General features: G+C 46.6%; 2 long non-coding RNA genes across 2 annotated transcripts; both read right to left on the bottom strand.

Annotated features, from left to right (window-relative positions):
• Positions 1–421: 421 nt before the first annotated feature.
• Positions 422–7,177, bottom strand: LOC137859869 (uncharacterized). The gene is made up of 2 exons (XR_011098611.1): positions 6,782–7,177; positions 422–2,021 (listed from the first exon to the last, which is right to left on the bottom strand). It is a non-coding gene; the product is annotated as an uncharacterized lncRNA (long non-coding RNA).
• A 2,696-nt stretch (positions 7,178–9,873) lies between these two features.
• On the bottom strand, positions 9,874–21,509 carry LOC137859865 (uncharacterized). The gene is made up of 2 exons (XR_011098608.1): positions 12,098–21,509; positions 9,874–10,200 (listed from the first exon to the last, which is right to left on the bottom strand). It is a non-coding gene; the product is annotated as an uncharacterized lncRNA (long non-coding RNA).
• Positions 21,510–22,218: the final 709 nt, after the last annotated feature.

Genomic DNA, 22,218 nt, shown 5'->3' with positions numbered 1-22,218 from the left:
TGGGCGCTCCGCGCTGCTGCCGCCGCCGCTGCCGCCTGCGGGGCTGGGGCCGGGGCCGGGCGCCCGCGACGTCACCGCGGCCCCGCGCGGCTCTTAAAAGGGCAACGCCGGCACCGCCAGGCGCCCCCGGGAGGCGGCGCGGGGCAGCGCGGCACGGCACGGCACGGGGGGTCCCGCAGCCCCCGGCCAGGGCTGGGCAGCGGGGAGCAGGGAACCGCCGGGACGGAGCGCCCCTGGCAGCGCTGAGCAGCGGGGCACGGCCAGGAACCTGCTCCCCAGAGAGGCCGTGACCCCCCCCCACCTCCTCACCGCATCCCACCCGAGGGGCTGCACGCAAACACAGCTCCAAACAGCGGGCGAATAAACGCCTCTCCTCATCAGCCTTCAGGTACGGCTTGTGCAAAATTACGGCATGTTGCACAGTAACTGGCAGAGCCTGCTCACGGTCAGTCAATGAGCCTCCCTGCTCTGGGCAGCCCAGCCCAGCTGTTCCTGCTGGCCACAAAGGATGGGTCAGACACAACCAAAAAACAGCCAGTTTGCAAGCAGGGCAAGCAGGCAAAGAGGGAACTGGTACCCAACTGCTCCAGCTGACATCAGCAAAGGCACGAGGCTGCACGACTTCCTCAGCACTGAGGAAAATGAAAAAGAGCTAAATAAAGCCAGCCTCCAGTGCTGGGGGGATCCTCCACATCATTATGGCAATCAAAGTTACCAGCCAAGGGCCAGGGAAAAACGCCCCAAACTCCTGACCATACAGGAGGAACCACGCTCCCCTAGAAAATATGGTTCACGAAATAAGGCATCAGAGGAAGGGATCCCAGCAACAATCCAAGCATAAAACGAGCTGACAGCACCCAGTCACACAGGACAGGTCTCAGGAGCGTGCCAGCCACGGCAGGCCCTGCCCCACGGGGGCTTCAGGAGCAGGGGCTGGGGTGAGCGGCACTGCTGGAGCTGTGGAGAAGGGGGCGGACAACCAAAGTCAGTGTGGGTGTGAGCAGACACCTGTGTGAAAGCTGCTGCTTGGGAAAGGCAAGGCAGAACCCCTTGCAGTGTGCCACAGCGAGCACAGTCAGGTACTGTTGACCCAGGGAGATGCCCACCTTGCCGTACCGTGGCGATGCTCATCACGTATCAGAGTCCTGTGCTACCAGCAGCTGGGGCAACGAGCACTGCTGAGCCCGCTCCAGGAGGTGGTCCTGTCCCCTGGCACTGGGCTGGGGAGCCCTGACACGCGTCCCCTTTGTGGGAAGGGTTCTCAGGCAGGACATGCAAGTGGAATGACAAAGGGTCTAATAGACGATGCCTGCTGTGCCTCTTTGTTAGAAGATGCAAATGAAATGCAACTAAATAAAAGCAAATTGCAGTTGTGGAAATCCACCTCTTACTTGCTGACTTCCCGTGAGCTGGGACATACAGAGAAAAGCAATGCAGGACATGCTGGTGGCTGCAGATACTCAGCACTGCTGAACTGCTTATTGCTGCACAATTCACTTGAACATTTTGTACAACTCCCAAGACAACTGCTGTGTAAAGTTGCCCTGTAGACTCCATTGTTGTACCTGGATGCAGCCCTCAGAGGTATTAACGATGAGTTAATCAAGCATACCGTCCTGATGATGAGAGAGGGAGAGAGAAAATCAGTGTTGTGTTTAGCTCACAAGCCTTACACATTTCAGCCCACAGTGATTGCATCAAAGTCACGGTATGCTGGAGGAAGCTGTGTCAAATTACACCCAGCTGGAAAGGGATCCCAAGCCATATGGTATCCAGGTGAAAAGTCTGGCAGTGCTCAAGAACAGGAAACTGCAATAGGAAGTGTCTGTAGACCACAAGAAGTTACTTGGACAGGACACAGACAGCGACTTCCAAACTGCAGTGCAGATACACTTTGCCCATTTATTTGGTAGAGGAAGCACTACAGCAAAAAAAAGTGTCACAGCCACACAGAAGCAAAACAATGACCAACGTGGTGACTGAGATGTCTGCCTTCTTTCAAGGAAAGGACTGAATAAAACCTGCAAAAAACATGAACATAAAATAGAGCATCACATGTAAAGCATTTTCAGTAGAATTCCTGAGAGCCACTGCTCCCACTCGCAGATTGGGAGAGAAGCCATTTCCAAAAGCAGGAAAAGATGACCACAAAGTGAGGCAAAATGACCTCCCAGGTACCTGTGGACAAACACAGGCCCGGCAGGAAACCCAGCATCCCCAAAGGAAAGCAAAGGCAACACAAAGCAAGTTGTGCCAAGCGCCCTGCCCGCCTTTTGCTGCGGGCTGATACTTGGAGATGGTTGCAGCAGCTCACCCGAGCAATTCAGGGAAGTGTTTCAGCTGATGCTGAACCTCAAACTGCGCTGTTTTAGACAACAGACCCAACTGCAGCAGGTTTCTGCCGTTTTCTCAGGGGTGAGAATCCATTCCTCCAAACACCGCCACTGATGGAGGGTGCCCACTGCCGGCTGCTCTGCAGGGCAGGGGAGGAGCAGAGGGGACACAAACTGATTTTGCAAAGGTGAACTGAACAGAGCCGACGCTTGGTAAATTCAAATGAGAAAGCTCTGCCTGTGCTATGCAACAAGAAAAAAGGAAATCCATGTCCAAGTATGAAAGTTTGACTGTGGCAATGGTAAAAGGATAATAGGTAAAAACACACTAAAGCCTGTATTATGTGACCTCTGGTGTGAATGTTAAACCAAAGCGTTGGTTATAGAGCCAATATTCCCCCCGCCCAGATATTAACAATAGATAACTTGAAAGAGGAGACATAATAGTATAATGACAAGGAAACAGGGAAAAAAAAAAAAAAAAAGCATGCATCTGTGCCTCCCGTTCAGAGCAGGAACCTCAACTGCCTCCAGCTGTATCCACACCAGCTCAGGCTCCCAGCTCCAGAGGGTCACAGCTCTGGCCCCTGGGTCAAGTCCAATTGGCTGAAGATGCAAATACAGGTCAGATTATTTCTCTTTCTCTCCTGCGCAGAGGTAGAAAGACAGATTGGTGTTGGCTGCTGTTGTTATTAGAGGGAAAGTACCACCGCTAACTGATGTTAACTAACATTTCTGCAACAACTCCTAGTTCCCCAGTACTTGTAACCCAGACAGTGCAGTCTGAGTATTTTCAGTCTCGGTGCCTGTCTTGAATCTTAAGTTTGAGCGAGATGGCTCAAGAATCAGGTTAGCTTTTACTAAGTAGCCTTGCCACTCCAAGGAGAAAAAATGGTCGTGACGCCAAATGTTTCAAATAAGCCTGAAGGTCAGAGAAGTGCACAACATTACTGCGTTTTGGACCTGAGTGGCAATATTTTCACAGCTTTCCCTACTGAATAGGAAGTAGGAGATAACATAGGGTTACTTAGCACTATTCATTGGCACATTCATAGACAGAGTGGATGAAGTTGGCACCAAGAAGAGATGTGTTCTGCCTCAAGTCTTCCTATGCACCTTCTGAAAAGGACAATAACGGGCAGTGAGAGAAGAGCATCAGTTGCTGCCAGAAGGGAACAGCGGAGCCAGCACAGCCTACAGACGAGGCAGAGGGAAGATTTTACATTTTCAGATTCTGGAGGGGGGCGGAAGATAGATATGGCCTGTTGTGGAGGTTACTACTGGTGAAGATTTGGCTTGGAGCAAACTAGTTTTTTCCATGATAAATAAATGTTTCAACCTCCCCTAAAAGCTTTGGTCAGACCTGCTCCCCATGCAACAGAACTGAGAATAGTAAGAGAAAACAGATTTCATTCATTCTGTAGAAACAGACAAATAAAAGCCATATTTTGTTATTTTTGCAGCACTGTCTTATCCTGTTGCTCTCAGCATGGGTGTGTGAAAACCACATTGTCCATTTATAGTATAAAGTCATTATATTTAAAAACAAAACAAAGTTGTTTTAAACCACTTCTAGTTTGCTTGGCTTTTAAGCTGTTAGTTTGAATGATGCTGCTGGTAGCTAGATTTGCTTGCAGTCTATCATGTAAAGTTGGATCTCAGAAAGTCTCATTTCTCATTGTTTTCCTCCTTTGATCTCCTCTACCACACATCTCACCAACAGCTCTTGTTTTCCCTCCCTCCAGAGCTGGCCCTCAAGAGGCTGACAGCTGCTGACCCAGCACGGGTGGCACGGCTCTCCCTGCTGCCCACCAGTTATGCAAGGACAGCACCTGCTACCCTGACCCTGCAGCCACCTCAGAAAAGCCCTCACACCTCCTTTGGCCCTTGCAGCAGTTCTGAGTCTTCAGCTTCAGCTGGTTCTTTGACCACATCCCACTTGGGGCAGGAATAACGCAGCGTGTTCAGGAAAAGGTTGGCACTGGGAGGTGAGCACGGGTTAGATTTAGGGCATAGGGCAGGATTAAACTAGGCTGTCAGCCTGCGCTGTGCTCCATGATGCTGACCCACCACAAGGCAATGCCCCGAACTGGACTCTGTGCTGATCTGCAGCTGGGAAGTGCTCACAAGTTTAATTTAGATTTTGTTTCAGCTAGGCTTTAGGGCTGGAGACAGGAGATTCAACACACTCAACCTTAATGATGCAATGTGTACTTAATTTTGTTCATGATTATGGATTCCTTAAACTTTGATATGTTCTCCTTTCAAAGCTATATGTAAGATATTAATTACAGCAGCATGCTTGAAAAACAAAAGATATTGGTTAAAAAAAAAAAAAACTGTGAATGTATCTCTGACCTGAATAAAATAATGCATCATAACAGGCACAGATTTTTTTTTAAACAGATGCTGCTTGTCATTGGTACTATGTGACTGTGTCCCCTCTCCATAAGATGGGACACCTAGTTCTCTGAATGTTTCCCCAGGAGCAAGCAGAGCTGTTGCTGATAAAATTCCCTTGGTGGTGCAGCCATGCAAAGGGCAGCACGTGGAGCTGGCCCACTGGAAAGGGCACATGCCAATCATGCAGGGATAACAGAGGAAGCACTCATAAGCCAGCTGTGCAATTCCTCTATAATCATGTTTCACCTGTTTTTGTTGCTGGCTTTATGGCTTTACTAATTGACTTTTATTTTTATTAAAGCAATCTTTAAGAAGAGCAGGTGTTTTTTTTTATTTTTATAATGGCAGGAAAAACAAACAACACACAAAATAAATTATATCAGATTAAAACCCTTAAAAGCAATGTAGTATTTTGCTGCCTGAGAGCTCTTTTATAACCCTGAGGGACAGACTCTGTTCTCTGAGATTGACCTTAGTGGATTTTGTGAGCCTATCCCAGCATTTGATTGAATGACCCATGTTGTGCTTTCTAGACTGCACAAAACATCTTGAAGGAAGCTCTCAGAGTTGTTGCTGTCTTTTCTTGGTTTACTTTGGAAGTGTGGAATGGTTCCATGAGTGGCTGCTGCCTGAATTTTTTGTGGTCCTGAAACTATGGGAACAAGAGTTGGAAAACCCCAGATCTGATACACAGTACTTTAGACTACACATTGCTAGTTTCTAATGAGAGGGTATCAAACTGAGTTTAGTAGATTTCAGAACGCTGTCCTAGATACACACCCTTAATTTTTAACTCATCTGAAATTCTTCTGAACTACTTCTGAACCAGAGTACAGCTCCAGTTATATCTGTTAAAGGGAATCTATTGGTATCCATTATTGGATACAAACTCTTTCTATCTAGCTGCTGTGGTAAATGCCCAGAACAGTTATCTAAGAATCAGAGGAGCTAAAGTGTCTGAAACAAGCACCGATGAGCACCTCTCATTGCTACTACCTAGGTTATAGAGCAGGAAATAAGCTTTCCAAGTGTGAGTGCCAGTTTCTCAGCATCTTCACTTGCATCACTTCATCTCGTATTGATTTACACCATGTGGACTCAGACTCTTTGTAAACAAGCCTCCAAGATTCAAAATCTAAATTTCAAAATTTGAAGGTCAGTCATAAATATTCTTAGATTATTTGTGGCTTCAAATACATACCTTGGACCATAACAATTGCCAGTTTTACAGGAAGACAGTTTTAAATTGCTTGAAGCCCTACAGGGGAAAACTTCACAATAATCAAGATGACTTTTTCTAACCAATTTTTTATATCTTGGATGCTTAGCTATGAACACGATAACAACTGCAAGGGCACCACAAGGGCTGGGGGCTCCCCTACTCCTCAGACTACTGGTAGGGCAGAGCCTGGTGCCCAGGGGCCATCCCACCACCCCAGCCAGGGCTCTGGGGGCATCAAGGACAGCCCGGCTCTGGGGGCCCACAGCCTGGCACAACAGCATTGTGGTGGGGCTGGAGCCCAGCAGCCCAGGCTGGCTGAAATCAGGTCTGTGACCAAGGGCAGGCCATAGGGCTGGTCAGGGACCTTAGGGCTTGTTATTGCCCCCAAGGCCCAAACAGATCCCATGTGCCTCAGAGACTTGCTGCACACTCCTCAAACCACTTCATTGCTCCTACATACATAAGTATTGTCTCTGCTGGAAGCTAGGGCTGGAGAGGGAGTAAATCTTGCAAGCAGGCACGTTAATGCAATTCATAATTATTTCCAAGTGAGCAAGCAGAGAACAGCCACATCATTAATCCTGAAAATTGCAACAGAACAGAGAAAAACACTCTGACCCCCTTAATAGAAGCAAAGGGGAAACCGTAAGTATAGGTAAGAAAACATTACTTGCATTATACTTGGTAAGAGTCACATTGGCCCTGGAACTATCATTGATATTAACGGTGTAGTGGGGTGTTAAAGCTGACACAACATCAATGACTGGGATAACTCTCCACACACTGCATGGCATTTTAATAATATCAGAACATTAAGACGTACCTTAGCTTCCGTATTCTTGCAATGTTCAAACTCCTGCATATCTAAAAATATCTTCAGAGCTGCTTGGATTTCACCTTTCTGGTGAGCAATGACCCCTTACAAGGTGGGCAGTTCTGGATTAGTTGTGGGGCCTAAATGTGTTTCAGCAGCCCTGAGGACTACCCTGTGAGCCACATGGATTTTGTATCTGAGGGAGCAGCTCCTGTCCTAACATTCCCACACCTGGGCTACATTTTACATTTAAAGCGTTTTGCTGTGATTCTGTACAGCTGCAGCCAATCAGTTTTAGCACTGAAATTACAGTTGATAAACATTCAAGCTGTTAATAGCTCAGCAAATATGTGCCATGTGTTCTGGCTCTGGAAGATGGCACAGACGAGGGACGTGCTCTCTGAGCTTCCCTGGGTCGGGGCAGGGCCTGCTGCAGGCAGGTGCAGCACCTTTGTAGAGCTGTGCCTGGTCAGTAACCGCTTAGCCAGGTCTGCATTAAATCACATGCAGGTGTTACAATCAGATTTCTTAAGGTTAATGAGCCAAGCATGCTAGCGATCTGATGAGCTGGAGGTCAGGCTGCCTGCTGTGGTGTTGTCCCTGGGCTCTGCTCATCCAGGCTGCCCAGCTCTGCCCTGCAACAGCCCTTGGCTAGGAGGGGGGCCTGGTCTGCCTCTTCCAGCAACCCCCGCACTGATGGCAGGGTGTTAAAGCAATGGATGGGCACGTGCATGCAGGCTGCTTCCAGGTTTGCTCTCGAGGGATGTCAGGGCTGTAAGGCATCTGTAAGCTACAAGTAACGTGAAACTGATCTGAGGCTGAGGCAAGTGGATTTTGGCACGAGCTTGTTGCCTGGGATCAATTTCCCCCAGTGTCACACTCCATGTGAGGCAGGGGCACCCCGTGGGACATGTGGCCCCGCTGCTATCCCAGGCCTCAGTGCTGAAAGCACGGCTCGGTGCGGTGCCTTCCTCTGCTCCTCACCAATTCCGGCCTCTCCCAAGGGCTGCCGTGGGCCCAGGGGCTCTGCACAGCGGCAGCCCTGATGCCAGTGAGCTGCAGCACGAACCTTGCCCAGTGGTGAAGGCAGCAGCAGGAGCTTTTCGGAGGGTCACTGCAGTGCTGCTGGTCACGCTGCAATCACATCTCTCATTTCTCCCTTCCAGACTGACGGAGCTGTGTAGCAGCACTGGCATTACCGTACGCTTCCATAGCCCAAGCAGCTGAAGGTGACAGAGGGCAGCTCACGTGCAGTTAGGTTGTGTCTGTGACCAGAGAGGAGGATGTCTGTGCCCCAGCTGTTACAGCCCTCACAACTGGTGCAGTCCTCCAAACTAATCGTTTCTGCCCACTTGTGAATCACAGCCCATTGGAAATAATTACTGAGTCTTACTTTTGATACTGAAGCAGGCAACTCTAGACTTGGACAGACCATAAACTATTTGCTATAATGTTTACAGACACAGTTTCTTTTATTTAAAATTCTGTTATGTTGCTATTTGCTCAGAGGTCTTCCATCTGTGACACAGATGTAAAGATTCTTTGTATTTCCTGGCATGGACTTCCTTATCCCAACGAGCACTAAATCCAGTGACACTCTGTGCTGTGCACTGAAAAAAAAAAAAAAAAAAAAAAAAAAAAAACACCTCAAGAAAATGAAATAAATGAAAAGCTATTACAGAACTTGTTATTCCAAGAAAAAAAATAAATCCAGATACACAGTTATGTTTTCCAACATGTCTGCAATTGATTTTAATGTTGATGTTCTCATGTTCTTGTAGCAAGGTGGATTTACATCATCACAGAAAAGGCAGTGCACATTTACGCAAGTAATAGGATATAATTTAATTTATGCTAGGCATACAGATGTAGGAGTAAATCAGAACAGAGAAGACATCATGGGCTAGTATCTTCAGTGAGATTCTATTTCTTTCAGCTGTTCAAGAGCTGCAGAAGTAAGTTCATAGAAAACTATTTCCTTCCAGTAGGCCTCTGTAAGCACTTGCTTTTATATTTTCTTTATGCCTTATGTCCATTCTGAAAGGAAAGAAGCTCAGGGCAGTATGTTGGGGAATTCACTGTTATGAAGTGAAGGTATAATTAGTTTTGTCTCTCCAGAAGAAAGGTGGAGATTGCAGCTGCTCTGTAGGTGAAACCCTTATTACCTTTTCTGCTGCCATTCTCCTATAAGCTAAAGCTCTTTCTTTCACTCCACTGCTCCTCTTGCAGCTAGGTTAATGTGATGCTCTAAGGCCAGTGAAGAGCTCGCTCAGCTGCAGACAGTGGTACAACAGCTGATCAAAGTGCAAATAGCAAAGTTTTCACCTTTGCTGTTACCCCGAGCAGCAATATCAGCATTTGTTAATGTGCAGTTACAAAGTTCACAGTTAATCTAGAATAGGACTGGTGTGCAAGGAAATAAAATCTGGTAGCATATAAATCTGCTCCTTTAACCACAAAGAGCTGCAGTGTTTTCTCCTGCAACACGTGTGTGTTATTTCAAGATTCCAGTGCCCTGCATAAAATATAACTGAATACTCTATTTATGAGAAGCAGAATATATACCCCAGGAAAATGGTAATATAAAAAAGAGACTTCAGTTTTTCAATTCGCACTTATCCCTATAACCCCATTTGTTGTGGTCTCACTTGCAGAGAAGCCCGCAGAGCATGTGATGGTTGTTCTTAGTCCACTTCTGGCACCCAAATTACACCCACCATTGACACTTGTTGGAACTTTTCTTGGGAATGCCAGTAGTGAAGGCAGGTGGAATGGTTTGGAGAGCTCCTGCACGTCCAAATTAATTCTGTCCTTAGCAGGATGCTGTTCTGGCAGCAGCTTGGGATGTTGACCAAGTGACTCCCTTTTGTCCAACCTATTTCAGATTCACAAAATCATTTGAGAATGTATAGAAAATAACTATCTTAGTTTAAAAAGATTCATTATTAGCATCAATTGGTTTATGTGGGATTGAAAAATGGATGTCAACATTGTGTAAGAAAAAACTTTATTAATAATCAAAATATATACATTGCAAAATAAATCAGAATAATTAAAAAAAAAAGAAAAAGAAAAAGAAAACATTAAAAAAAAAGAGCACGTACTTATTGACCACATTTTATTTCATGGTATTTAGTTTCTGTTTATCACACTGTGTTAAAAGTTCCAGCCTCTTCAACAGACATGTTCCATGTGCCAGGCTCCACCACATGTAGCTGTTTTAAGTTTGGTCCATTTAAAATAGAACAGCTGTGGCACTGCAAAAATTAAAAGCATTTCCATTTCCAGGTGTGGTATGAGCCAGCAGGCTTGAAAAGTCCCTAGTGGACATGGCCAGTTTAAATGCTACATGTAAAATGGTGCGAGGAAATCTACATTAGTGCAGGGAGGTTTACATCACAAAGATCTTCCTTCTTTATTATGTCAGCCTGCAGGAAAAAAAAAAAAAAAAAAACACATTTTTAACAAGGAAAAATCTCAGCTAGCAATCTTCCTTATTCACTGCAAATAGAAAATGTTTCATTTGCAGAGAAATGCATTCTTCTTTGGCATAAAAAAGCAAGCAAGCAGACAAACAAACAAAAAACAAAACAAAAGGATACCAATTACCTATCTACTTATCTGTTTACTTGGGGGAAGTAAAGGAAGCTCAATGTGATGAGCACAGATTTTGTTTCATTTTGGCAATCAGTGAGTAGGACCAAGCATTTCTGACAGTTTCCTCCATGGCTCTATGCCATGCAGACTTCAGACTTTGATCAAAGATTTGGACTGGGGTTGTCTTCTGTGCCTGGAACAGTTCCAGTTTGTGGTGGCATTCTCAAGGATTGCTGACGTGAGTTTGCTGCTGTTGGCACAGCAATAAGTTGTATGAAACATGCCTTAGCAGATAATAAACATGTATATGTACTTTTGTGTGTATGTAACAGACAGATCAGAATAAGCAGCTAATAAGCCACAGGATCTCAGAGAGGTACTGCAATATCAGCTCCAATTAGATGACTTCTTTTAATTACACAAGGCTCTTTTAAAGGCCTTGTGCCAAAATTATCTTGAACAAGAAGGAAAGTGTATGATTGTTAGTTAGTTCCTGATAGTCATGTGTACATGAGCATCTTCACCTGCTTTTATTTGATATACGACAGGATTAACACCATCTCTTTCCCCCTCTGAATATATCCAAGATAAAGCAGTTGGACCATGCACTACCTCTCCTGTTACACACAGATATTTATGATGTTTACACGGTGACCACAATATGCGAAAGTCATTCTTCAGTCTAGACTTTTTTGCAGAAAAGTTGTCAGAAAACAACTGCCATTCTATGGTTGTGGATATTTATTCATTGTGCCATGCGATTCACAACGTATTGAATCTGGTTGCACTGCTATGGAGTGGCACTGCACTGTGTCACTGCTGTATATCACTGACGAGGAAGCTGTGTTTAAACGCAAGCTTTCCAGCTTTCCTTGGTCACGTTACCACTGTCACTGTACTGAGGAATTCCAAAGCACAAGGATGAGGTTCTGTAAGCTTGGGGACCAGCTAATGTGAGATAGAGGATAGGGCAAAGGAACAATGTTCTGCCATCTTTCAAAGGATCTTCCAGCAGAACATCAGCTGGTTGGCACTGTTAGGATTCCTGGTACACTGTATGAGCAGCCCGCAGTACGACCTGGGTCTGAACCGTGAGACGTAGCGGCAGTGATACGTCTGTTGCTGTATTTCTTGGAACCTGATTAAGGCCTTTTAGACTGCTGACTAATAATGTCCTTCATTAAAGCTTACTTCTGCCATTATAGCGCCATTTCTTGCGTATAAGATATTCCACGAGTGTTCTTAGAGCAATATTAATGCTGTCATAAATTTCTATTGGGTTCTTAATCTCTACCAGACTTTGCAGTGTTACAGCACAAATTTCTAAATGAAACTTAATTGAATTCTTATAATAATTGAGGGGTAACCTTGCCTAGCAATTTTTAGTCATTTGTTCTTTTAGTGTTTATCATTCACTAAAGAAAGGTAGCAGAGAATTTTGTCCTTTTTAAACTTAAGACAATCTTAATACTATTACAGAAGTTACACCACCAAAAAATAAAAATAATTTTTAAATTGTTTCCAACATCTGCTTTTAATCTTTTTGCACAATTATGTATATATATATTCCATCTTCCAGCTCTCGTATTTTTGTTTCTCTTATTTATTCTCTTCCTATAGTTCTTTCCCCTATGAGGATTTAGCTCTGGATAGATCCATCTGGTGTGCTATTTCAGCGTTAAAGGCCATCCAAATATTTACTTTCGTACAGCTAATAAACAGTCATACCTTGCAAGCACTTCTCGAGAAGCCCTGAAACACTGCATGAACTTTATGTGTCAGGATAGTTCATCTACAAGTGAAATGCAGCTATTCCTGGAGAAGAACGCAGTGACTGTTTATCATATGGTCTTGACCCTTTAAAAGCTGTGTCCGATAGGAAGACAGTGCCCCAGGAAATCACGAGAATCATTCCCAGCATTGTTCACACGCCGAGGCAGGAAGCTGCGTTCAGAACAACAGGAATTGGGAAAGGTTAGGCCTGTAGCATTGGAAAGCTGCAGCACCATTAATTTATTCAGTCTGACTCTGACTTGCATCGTGATCTATCCCCATACTGCAGTGAACACCACAGCTGCCGTGCTGCTTTGGGGATACCCTTGGGGTTTCACCTTCTGCCTTCCTACCACGCCTGCTGGCACTCCAGTGTGCTGCCGGGGCCTCGCGGCAAGCCGGGAGGAGAGTTTGTGGGAGACGTCGGGCTCGTGGCGCCGTCACGCTGCGCCTTTGGTCCAGCGTGAAGAACACGAGTCAATGCCTCTGCGATGCTTTTCTGAACCACCGGGGCTTGCTTCAGGCTTCCCAAGTCTGAACCTCCTCAGGCTGGAGAAAGCTAGCGAGGTCGCAGACGGATGCTCGGTGGCAGAGGAATACGCCCCCTCAACCTGTTTCTCATGGACCGAATCTGCTTTTGTTTATCTGTGGCTTATCACTTACAGAGACTCAGAGGGGCAGGGACCTCCTTGCTGCTGCATGCAGCATCCTGGCTGTCGAATTCTCAGTCCTTAGGATAGGGAGGAAAACCTTGGAGCTTTTGTCTCCATCCTCTGTAAGGCAGCACATGAAACTAATGTTCACGTCTCTAAAATATTTTGTTGATACAAAAATGGAAAAGTATTTAAAGACCATCACCATCTCAGTGAAAGAGTAAGGACATGCAACTTTCCAAAGGCAAATATATTTACCTCGCTAGAATATCAGTACAGGAGCTAAATACGTTTTAGAAGTAGACAGAGAATTTGCAAGGAGCGAAGTGCTGCGGTGGTGATGAGGGAGCTTGGCAGGCACTTGCTGACAGCATCGGCAGGAGCTGTGTGCTCCCGCAGTGCCCTCTCTCCTGTAGAGCACAGAGGGCAGCTCAGACTTAATTTTCAGTCACTCTGTGGAGATCATTCAGAGGTAATTACTTCAATTTGGTTTATATCACTTGGTCTGCTGGTGATAATCTAGGTTTATTTTCTCATTGCTAAAGGTCAGTTTCTATTATATGGCTTTAGCGATGTATATGAAGGTGTGATATGAAAGCTTTTATAAATATACGGAACAGATTAGAGCAAGCAGGATATAAATAGCTAACTACTGATTACTCTTCTGCACACCTGCCTCCCAGAGTACCGCAACAATATTTGAGACAGTTCGTGAACGGCCATTTCCTCCAGCTCCTTTTGTAATACATAAACACGTGTGTACACACACACACACACACACACACACACACTATTTACTTCATTACTGCAAAACCTCACTGCTCTACACAGGAAAACCACCAGTTGGGAACGATGAAACAGATTTTCAACCGTAGCAAAGGTCAGAAGTGAGAAATGCCACTTACCTGAAGGAGCCAAGAAGTATGTGGCTTTTGTTGTCCCTTCTCACAGGAGGTAAGCCAGTAAGTAGCATCTTGAAATATATTTCTTAAGTATTTATGAAAAACAAGGTACTTTCTGAAAGTTTACCTAAGTTTCTGTGGGTACTGCATAGCTTGCTTTTCTCTCTCTCTCTCTCTCTCTCTCTCTCATTTTTTTTTTTTTTTTTTTTTTTTTTTTTTAAGAATAAGAAGAACATTGAGCACTTTCAACCAATTCTGCTGAAACAGCAGATGAAGACTGGTGTAAGAGGGGACACTAAGAAATACCAAGCTCTGGTATCAATCCTTCATGTTCATACAAAATGGTAACAAAACAAAAACAAAATACTAAACAAACAAAAAAGACCACAGCGTCAAGAGACAAGCATGGAGGAAAGCAGTAAGAGAAATCATAGCTTGTTGAGCATGAAATGCTCATTGAATAGGAAAATGTAATTGCAAGACTGTTTTTGAAAAGTTGTATTTATTATATTTATGCCTTGGAAGACAAACATTTTCCTAAAAGCAAAGGAAAAAAAGAACCCAAAACAAAACAGAAATCCACAGGGGGCCTGTGAGCATGTTGGCTTGCTAAGAGAATTAACGTTTATCTTAAGCAATTTCATAATGAGCATAAAAAAAAAATACCCTCATCACAGAAGGCCAGTGATTTTCAGCATGAAAACCATGACCCGCCCTCTGGTCCTTTCACGTTTTTGGCCTGGGCTGGGGTCTCCCTGGTGGCCCCCCACCTCCACCTCCCATTACCCGCTGGTCCCCGGCCGCCCGCCAGGCGCTGGGGCAGCCCCGCGGCTGCAGCTTTCCAGGTCTCACCAGGAAACAACTCAGGCGGGGCCTTGCAAGGAAACAATTCATGCATAATTTATGCCACTTCATGTTTCTGAGAAGTTGATTTCTTTCAGATGGGGAATATGATGTAGTTTGGGTGAGTGTGCATGTGATGAGGCCAGTTCTGCTATTTCCATGGGGCTCCTGACCCTTCTGTGCCTGAGACGAACCTCCAGCTACACCTGATACCAGGTACCTTTCTTTTACTGTGCCTTTTTTTTTTTTTTCCTAGAAAAGTTTTTCCTCAAATAACCTCCTGAGGTTAAGCAAACCTCAAACACTGAGTTATAAAAGAGTGATGGGATCTTGTGGTAGAGGACTCAGCGGCAGGCTGTGCATCATCCTTGCGTGTTGAAATCATCCCAAAGGAGGCCAGATCCCAGGACGTGCTTCCCCACAGCTCCTGCAGAAGACAAAGCTGGACAGAGCCACAAAGCCTTGGCCCATTACAGAAGTGGGTTGGCAAAGTGTGGGCTGTTCCTTACAAATCCGTCAGTCTCCATTCCACTGTGAGCTGTCCGTGAGGTCTTCCTGGTTGGTATCAAAATGTAAATGTGATGTGTCCTGACATAGTTCAAGGCAGGGACTCTCTTTAGGGTACACCCCACAGATTACACAGCCACTTGCATTTACACTCTTTTTGTGCCATGTCATGGGTCTGGGGTGGAGAAGGCTTTGAGGGACAGAATATTTTATAACTCAATCACACAAAGAGTATTAGTGTCAATATCATCTGAGCAAAATCTCTATTACCTAATCACCTAGCTTTAAAAAAAAAAAAAATAGATTAATATGGTGTCTGTTCTCACAGGACCATAGATATTTTTATGGGATATGGCATTATAATAAAAATTCCCCAGACTTCAGCTTAATCTAGAAAACTCATTAAATAGGTTCAATACACTATGGAATTCTATATAGAAATGTTATTGTTAAATGTGTACCATATTTCTCTCCCTTCTGTGCCCAAACATTTTTATTTTGTGGCGTATTTTACAGTATAGTCATGAACAACGCAGAAAGACGGCTCAGAATTGATGCAGGCTTTAAAGACCATTGACCTCTGTGCATTACTGTGTGGGACAGTGGGAGCAAAGGGGTCAGAACTTATAAATTACTTCACCACTGGAGATGAGCTTAGCATGAAAAGAAAACCAGGACCGATATCCATATATGCTCATTACTGCCTAAGCGTAACTTGTGGAGGTTTCAGATTTCCAGCCAAAAATGTGTTGCAAAAGACAAACGGAACACTGACATCTCATGCCCTGCCTGTGAATCACCAACACTCGGGTAATCCCTGGTTTTGGAGCTGCCGAAATCATTGCAATAGTTGCTGTGCAGAAAAGGCCAAACGGAGCTTCCTCTGCATGCTGCTAATTACAGCCTTCGGCGCACTGAGGGGCTGTCTCCATGGGTGTTTTCTGCACTGGAGCAACCCCAGCACCTCCCCTCTTGGCCCACAGCAAAAAGAAGCTCACAGGCCCTCCTCCGCCTCGGAGGCACCGTGCCCAAAGCCCAGAGCCCGCACGCAGCTCAGACCTCCTCCTTCCCACGCATGCCCCACGTCACCGCCGCCCGTCCGGCAGCGCCTGCCCAGGGAGGAGAGTGCTGCCTGTCCCAGCCCTGCCTGCACGGGTGCCAGAGGGGAGGGAGGCGAGGGAAATCTCTTGGGAAAGCTCTCAACCCTTTGGTATCTCCAGATCTGTGCTACAGCAGCCAGTAGATGTGGTCTGTACCTAGGGCTTTGCCTGGCTGCCCAGCAGGTTGATGCAGGCATTGCTCAGCAAGGCAAGTTGTGCCCGCTCAGTAGTCCCTTCTCCCAGGGCTGTTTCTCCTGGCTACTTCTGCCACAGACAAACTGATATCCACTGTTATACACAGGCCTGCTGCTCACCTTCGCTGCAGTGATGTGACATACCTGAGCATGGGGCCATCAGCCCGCAGGAAACCTCAGCCAGAGCCGAGCCGTGCGGCACGTCCCACCTGGGTGGCAGGAGCACGTCCCACCCAGCCAGCGCGCTCGGCTGCCTCCGGGGAGCTCCTGTCCAGCCACGCTCAGCATCTCCAGCCATCTCACAAGGCCCTCCACTACCTAGCGTCTACATATCCACCAGATTAACTCACATGAGGGAAGATCATGATCAGCAGCTGTGCTGCTCTGGCAAAATAGATTGTCTGTAGCATGTGCAAAGCTTTAAATTAAGAGCAGAAAGCATAATTTTGGGGGCCGGCTTGAGACTCTTGAAGAAATTCCTACATGACCTAAGGCTCATCACAAATCTCATCATCTTTCTGCAGGAGGTGCATTTCTGAAGTGGCGTCTTGCTCATTTTATATTGTTGTATCACATGTGGATGTTGAAATAGTGCACACAAGAAGAAAATGCTTCATAACATGCATTTTTCCACTAGAAAGCAAACAAAATGACAGCAGTTAATCCCTTCATTAACTGTAAGTTAAGCACTGGCAGGGAACCAGTCCTGAAACAACAGGGACCATAGCATCTTTAGAAGATGCTTTGATTTCTTGTTCTTAAAACTAGCGATGAAAACTTACTCCTTTTTCAGCAGTCCATCTTAAAGGCATTGCATATGGTGGGATTCAGCTAACCAGAGGTGTGCCTGTGTTGGGAATGTTTTCAAGCTATTCCTCAAAGTACTGGAAATACTTAAATACCATACGAAGTACCAAGTTCAGCGTATGGAGGTTTTTACGGTTGTACCCAGCAGAATTCTTCTGTGGGAAAATAAAATTGTCCTGCAAGGCAACACACTTCTTTTCAAGCAATGCACAAAGCTAATAGCTTCAAAAATGCATTAGAATAAACTTTTAGTTTTGTTTTGCTTGCAGATAAACAACAGCGCATTGTATGAAGTGACTCCAGGACTCCTTCACTCTCCTTGGACACCACTCGTGTTTAAATACAAAATGTTTGGTTAACATGCCTCTGTACCACTAGTGAAAGTAAAACACATTCTTGCTGCAGGCTCCTCTTCCAGAGGAGCTGGTTCCCCGCTCCAAGGAGGGAGGAAGGGAGAGCAGCAAGCGCCTGGGGTGCAGCGAGAGGGATGGGAGAGAGAGGAGAAGAAAAGAGGGAGCTGAAAGGCCAAGGCTCCTCCTTCTGAACCAAGTAATGGAAAAACGATGTAAGAATTCCAGCGCCTGAATAAATATGTGCCCTCTGACCTTAATCCCCTAGGAACCAAAAACATCCAGAGTCAGATAAAAATAGTAAACCCTTTACATTGCTGAGGGAGAACAGCACTGCTTGCGGCTAATTAGCCAAATCCTGTTAATAGCAAGGGGGCTGGGCAGCCACTAGGAAGTGAGTGTTTGCCAGAAGGCTTAACCATGCACGTACCAGAGAGCGAAGGCACCGCAGGCGCTTGCAGACGTTGAACCATGTGAAGCTGAGAAAGGGCACGGCAGCAGCGAGCCATGCTAGGAGAGGCGACCAGGAAGTTTCCCCGTGTGGGGAATCGAACCCATCTGTTTCTCTGTGTGACACACGCTTCAAAGGAGACCCACCAGAATGACTCATGGTTTACTGCTATTCTAGCTCCGAAAACTCCTCCCAGCAAGTTTACAGACCTCGCCTGCTTGCTAGCTTGTGCTGGAAACCTCAGCTTTGCAGTGGGATCTGTTGAAAATAAATAAATTACAGCAATCCTGACAGCAAATGTCAATGAACTGTTCAGGTTCACTTGTGTAATTTTATTTAAAGCACTATAGCTTAACAGTATGCTGAGGATAAACTATTTATTCAAGCCATAGCGGAGACAATAGATTGCTTCAAACAGCATTCTCAAATGTTTGCTCTAGTTCTGAGTGACTGTTTCCTTAGTCAGCATTGGTTTTCTTTATTGCTCCCTATTTGCAAACATTCACACCAGCTGGGTCTTGCACGGTGACTGTTCTGTTCACACGGTGCCCATGCAGGCATGTGCAGGTCAGCAGCTGTGCGCAGCCAGGAGTGCTCTGTATTGTGTCATTGCTGTAGAATACTGCAGCTTTCTCCAACCAAAGAGTAACTCGCACGTCAGAGAGCAGCAAGGATACCAGCTGGTCTCATCAGCCCATGGAGCTCCGCAGCAGAGAATTCAGGAGCTGGCCCAAACCTGGAGCCTTCGTTTCCAGTGGGACAGCTGGGGAGGGGCTGCCTCGCAGGCCGACCTTTGCTTACCCACTGGTGGCCCAGCGGCGATGGCACTGCCCAGCTGTGGGTGCCACAGGCTGCGTGCTGCTGGCGTGGGGCTGGGGCTGGGGCTGGGGCTGCCACTGAGTGCCCTCACCCAGGTGGGTGATGCCGGCTGGCCGCCGACCTCAGGTTGCTGCTGCGATGCATTGGAGGCAGCTCCGTCCTTGCTGTTTATGGCAGCCTGAGGCAGATCAGAGTTTCTTGTGCTCCGACATCTTCATCTATCAAGCGTGATGCAGTGTTTTTTTCCACGGGCATTGCCCTCCAGCAGTTTGGGCTTGAATTTTAGCTGAAGTATTTACATATCAGTGCGCCAGGGTGAGAAATTACTTTGTGTCACGGATCTCACTTCTGGTGCATTTACATTGGGTTTCTGCAGAACCTCTGCCGACACTTGTTTCTGAAATGATCTGACAACCCATTACGGCAATTTGCTGCCATCAGAGGAAAGGTTGCTGTGTTCAGTCTGCACTTTGGGAGGCTGGATGTGTTTACTGCCTGCAAAATCATACCAAATTTCACCTGGAGCTCCAAACCAGAGCTGTAATGGCACTGGCCTTGCTCCAGAGACTGCAGGAGGGAAACACTGCAGCTGGGAAGCGGAGGGCACCGTGCTGCAGCCCACGTCCGTAGCACCCGCCATGCTCAGCGGCACTTTTCAGCACATGCTGCTCAGAGACACTCTGAGATTTGGTGGCCCATACTCTGTTCTGGCTCTGCCGTGCCTCCCTCCTACTTCTCTTTTCCACTGTGAAGGAAGAGCACACTTTGAGCAGCAAGGAAAAGTCAGCCTTTGCCTCGCAGCTTGGTGTGTTAATGGCAGCACTGGAGCAGTCAGGCTCCGGTGACAGCTTCCCTCCTGCAGGCTGGCCAGAGAAAACCAGAGCGGTTGTGGTGGCCTTGGTGCAGACCCCGACCAGCCAGCAGCAGGAGCCCTCAGGCAGTGCCACGCCACCAGAGACCAGGCTTCTGAGCACTGCTGCAGCCCCAGGATGCGCGCTCCTCCCTGGGTCTGGCACGGGCACGTGGCTGTCACTGGGCTCCACCAGTGAGCACACGGGATGGACACTGGGCAGAGCGGGGAACCCCTGCGGGCTTGTCCCATCCCAGGTCAGAACCACATTTCCTTGCCAAAACTGATGGCCAGGGCAAGAGCTCTTCAGCCTGGCTCCCTCTCCAGCCTGCCTGGGGCGCTGCCGCAGGAGGTGGCCCCAGCTCTGCCCCTCGCTGCCCAGATCTCCTGTCCCTGGCTCCCAGGGCCACATGCGGCCGGGCACCTCGCTGTGTCCCCCCGGCTCTGCCTCTGCACCCATCTGCTCTGCTCTTCTTGGCCTCTCCCTGCCTCCCACGCTTCAGTAACATCTGCTACCTGCCTCCCTCAGGGCACCCTCTGCAGCTGTGTCTCCTTCCAGCTACTCCTTAATTAGCACCCAGATTAACCTCTTCTCTGCCACACTGGTCCTGCAGCATCTGCTCCGTGTCTCCCACGGAGTGGGGAAGCCTACCAGGCCCTGCAGGATAAGAGCACTCGTATGGGTACCAGCAAGCACCCTATCCCTTTGCAATTTAATTTTTGTGCTCCTTCAGCAGCTGAAGTGAACCCAGCCTGGATGTGGCAGCTGTATGTTCAGATTTAAGCTGGGCAGCATGAGAGCTGAGAACAGCTATCCCACACCAGCTCCTGGGCAGGGGTACAACACACACCAGGTACAGGCTTTGTATTGAAACTTTCTGCATAGATATATGGATAGAGAATGAGGGAACATGCCAAAGAGAAAACATCTCTTATTGAGTCTGAAATCTTCCAAAGAGTTAACTTTGTCTTCCTCCGTCTCTCATGCTCTGGAACATGTTTATATAGAGTAAGAACATTTTTCCTAGAAGCTGGCGTAGTAACTGGGAATCGCGTTGTCAGTAAGACGAGTCCTGGAGCAAAGTGGGTGATCCTTATTCATGCATACAATCTGGCCAAGAATATGCAATAAAAGCTAAATATAGTTGTTTGGTGAGGTGCAAGTGCAAAAGCAGCTGTCTGCCAACAGGATTTTCCACCTCAGACTACTTCAAATACTATAACAGCAATAAAATTGACAACTATAAAACCTTGCAAATTGCTTTTAAATGTTTATTCATCCTCACTGCGAGAACTTTGCACAGCGCTTGCCTGCACAGCACCCTGAGAAGAAGCTGGGCAGCAGACTGGCTTGCTCTGACTTCCAACAGCTCCCAGGGCAGAGATGGAGACTGCCTGGGGGAGGCACAGGCAGGACCAGCAGCAGCAGCCACTGCTCTTCCCTGCCCTCTGTTCTGGGACATGAGAGCAGCAACTGGAGAGAACAGGGAATGGAGTAATTCAAGGTGCAGGTTATTTTCAAAGAGTATTTCCCCACTCCTGTTCCCTCTCAAGAAGCTATCAGAAGAGTTGTCTCAATGTAAGCTCATTTGCAGAGATGTATTTCAATTCCTGTATGAAATATTATTGCTCACTGCCCTTCTTGTAGCTGAAATTGTGTTTTCATTTTAAAAGAAGCACCTGCAGTATTCTTCTTTTTCAGTAGCTGTCAAAAGATAGATAACCAGATGAAAAATATTCCCATAAGCCCATTTTTGCTTTGTCCAAGAAGCCTGGCAGATGAAAATTAATCTGACAATAATATTCAACACTTCACTTCATGCGGAAGATCTACGAGAAGCTATATTCACAGCCTAAGTGTTGGGCTAGTATCTATGGCATCAGCTTTATGCATGGGATCGTTGTACCCAGGTGGTACAATGGAGAACTATGGCAATGGCTAAGGTCAGGACATGATTAAGTGCAAAGTTCCTCTTCCTGTATGGAGCTTTCCAAAGGGAAGTTGTTACAAGGACACAACCCCTAAATTGTGAAGACAGAAAATTCAGCTTAGCACCCTTGGCAGCACTCAGAAGGGCTAGGTTTCCAGTCCTGCACAGCCAACGTGACCACACATGTCCCTGGCTGGGCGGTGTCACCATTTCTATGGGATTACGAGACGCTGCTGGCCCTGGCCCTGCATCAGGGATCCATCGGGAGTCGTTTGGTTCCAAGAGCTCAGCACCCGCGGCACTGTGGTGCCATGTTTGGAACTGAAGCACAAGTGATGGAAGGGCATCTGCTGTGCTGGTTGGTTTGTTCCTCTGACAGGTGTGACTTCTTGGCCTCATTTTAACTAACTTTGTTTTCTTCCTTCAGGGGTTGTTTGAAACCAAGGAAAAGAGGAGATGGAGACCACCCACTGGATCTCATTCTCCTCTTATGTAAGCCTGTTAAAAACAGTAATAGTCCCAGTAAAATGAATAGATTTGTATCAGTATAAAAACTGTGTGAGCAGCAAGAGAATTGGCTGCCTTGGGTATAAATTCATGAAAGTCATTTGAAAGCTCTCTGGGAGCATAATTAGAAACATGAAGTCCTGGGATGATGTCTTCCTTCCT

This window comes from Anas acuta, chromosome 7 (genome assembly GCF_963932015.1).
Source record: "Anas acuta chromosome 7, bAnaAcu1.1, whole genome shotgun sequence".
NCBI classification, from domain to species: domain Eukaryota; kingdom Metazoa; phylum Chordata; class Aves; order Anseriformes; family Anatidae; genus Anas; species Anas acuta.
This window is presented reverse-complemented; position numbering and strand designations above follow the sequence as displayed.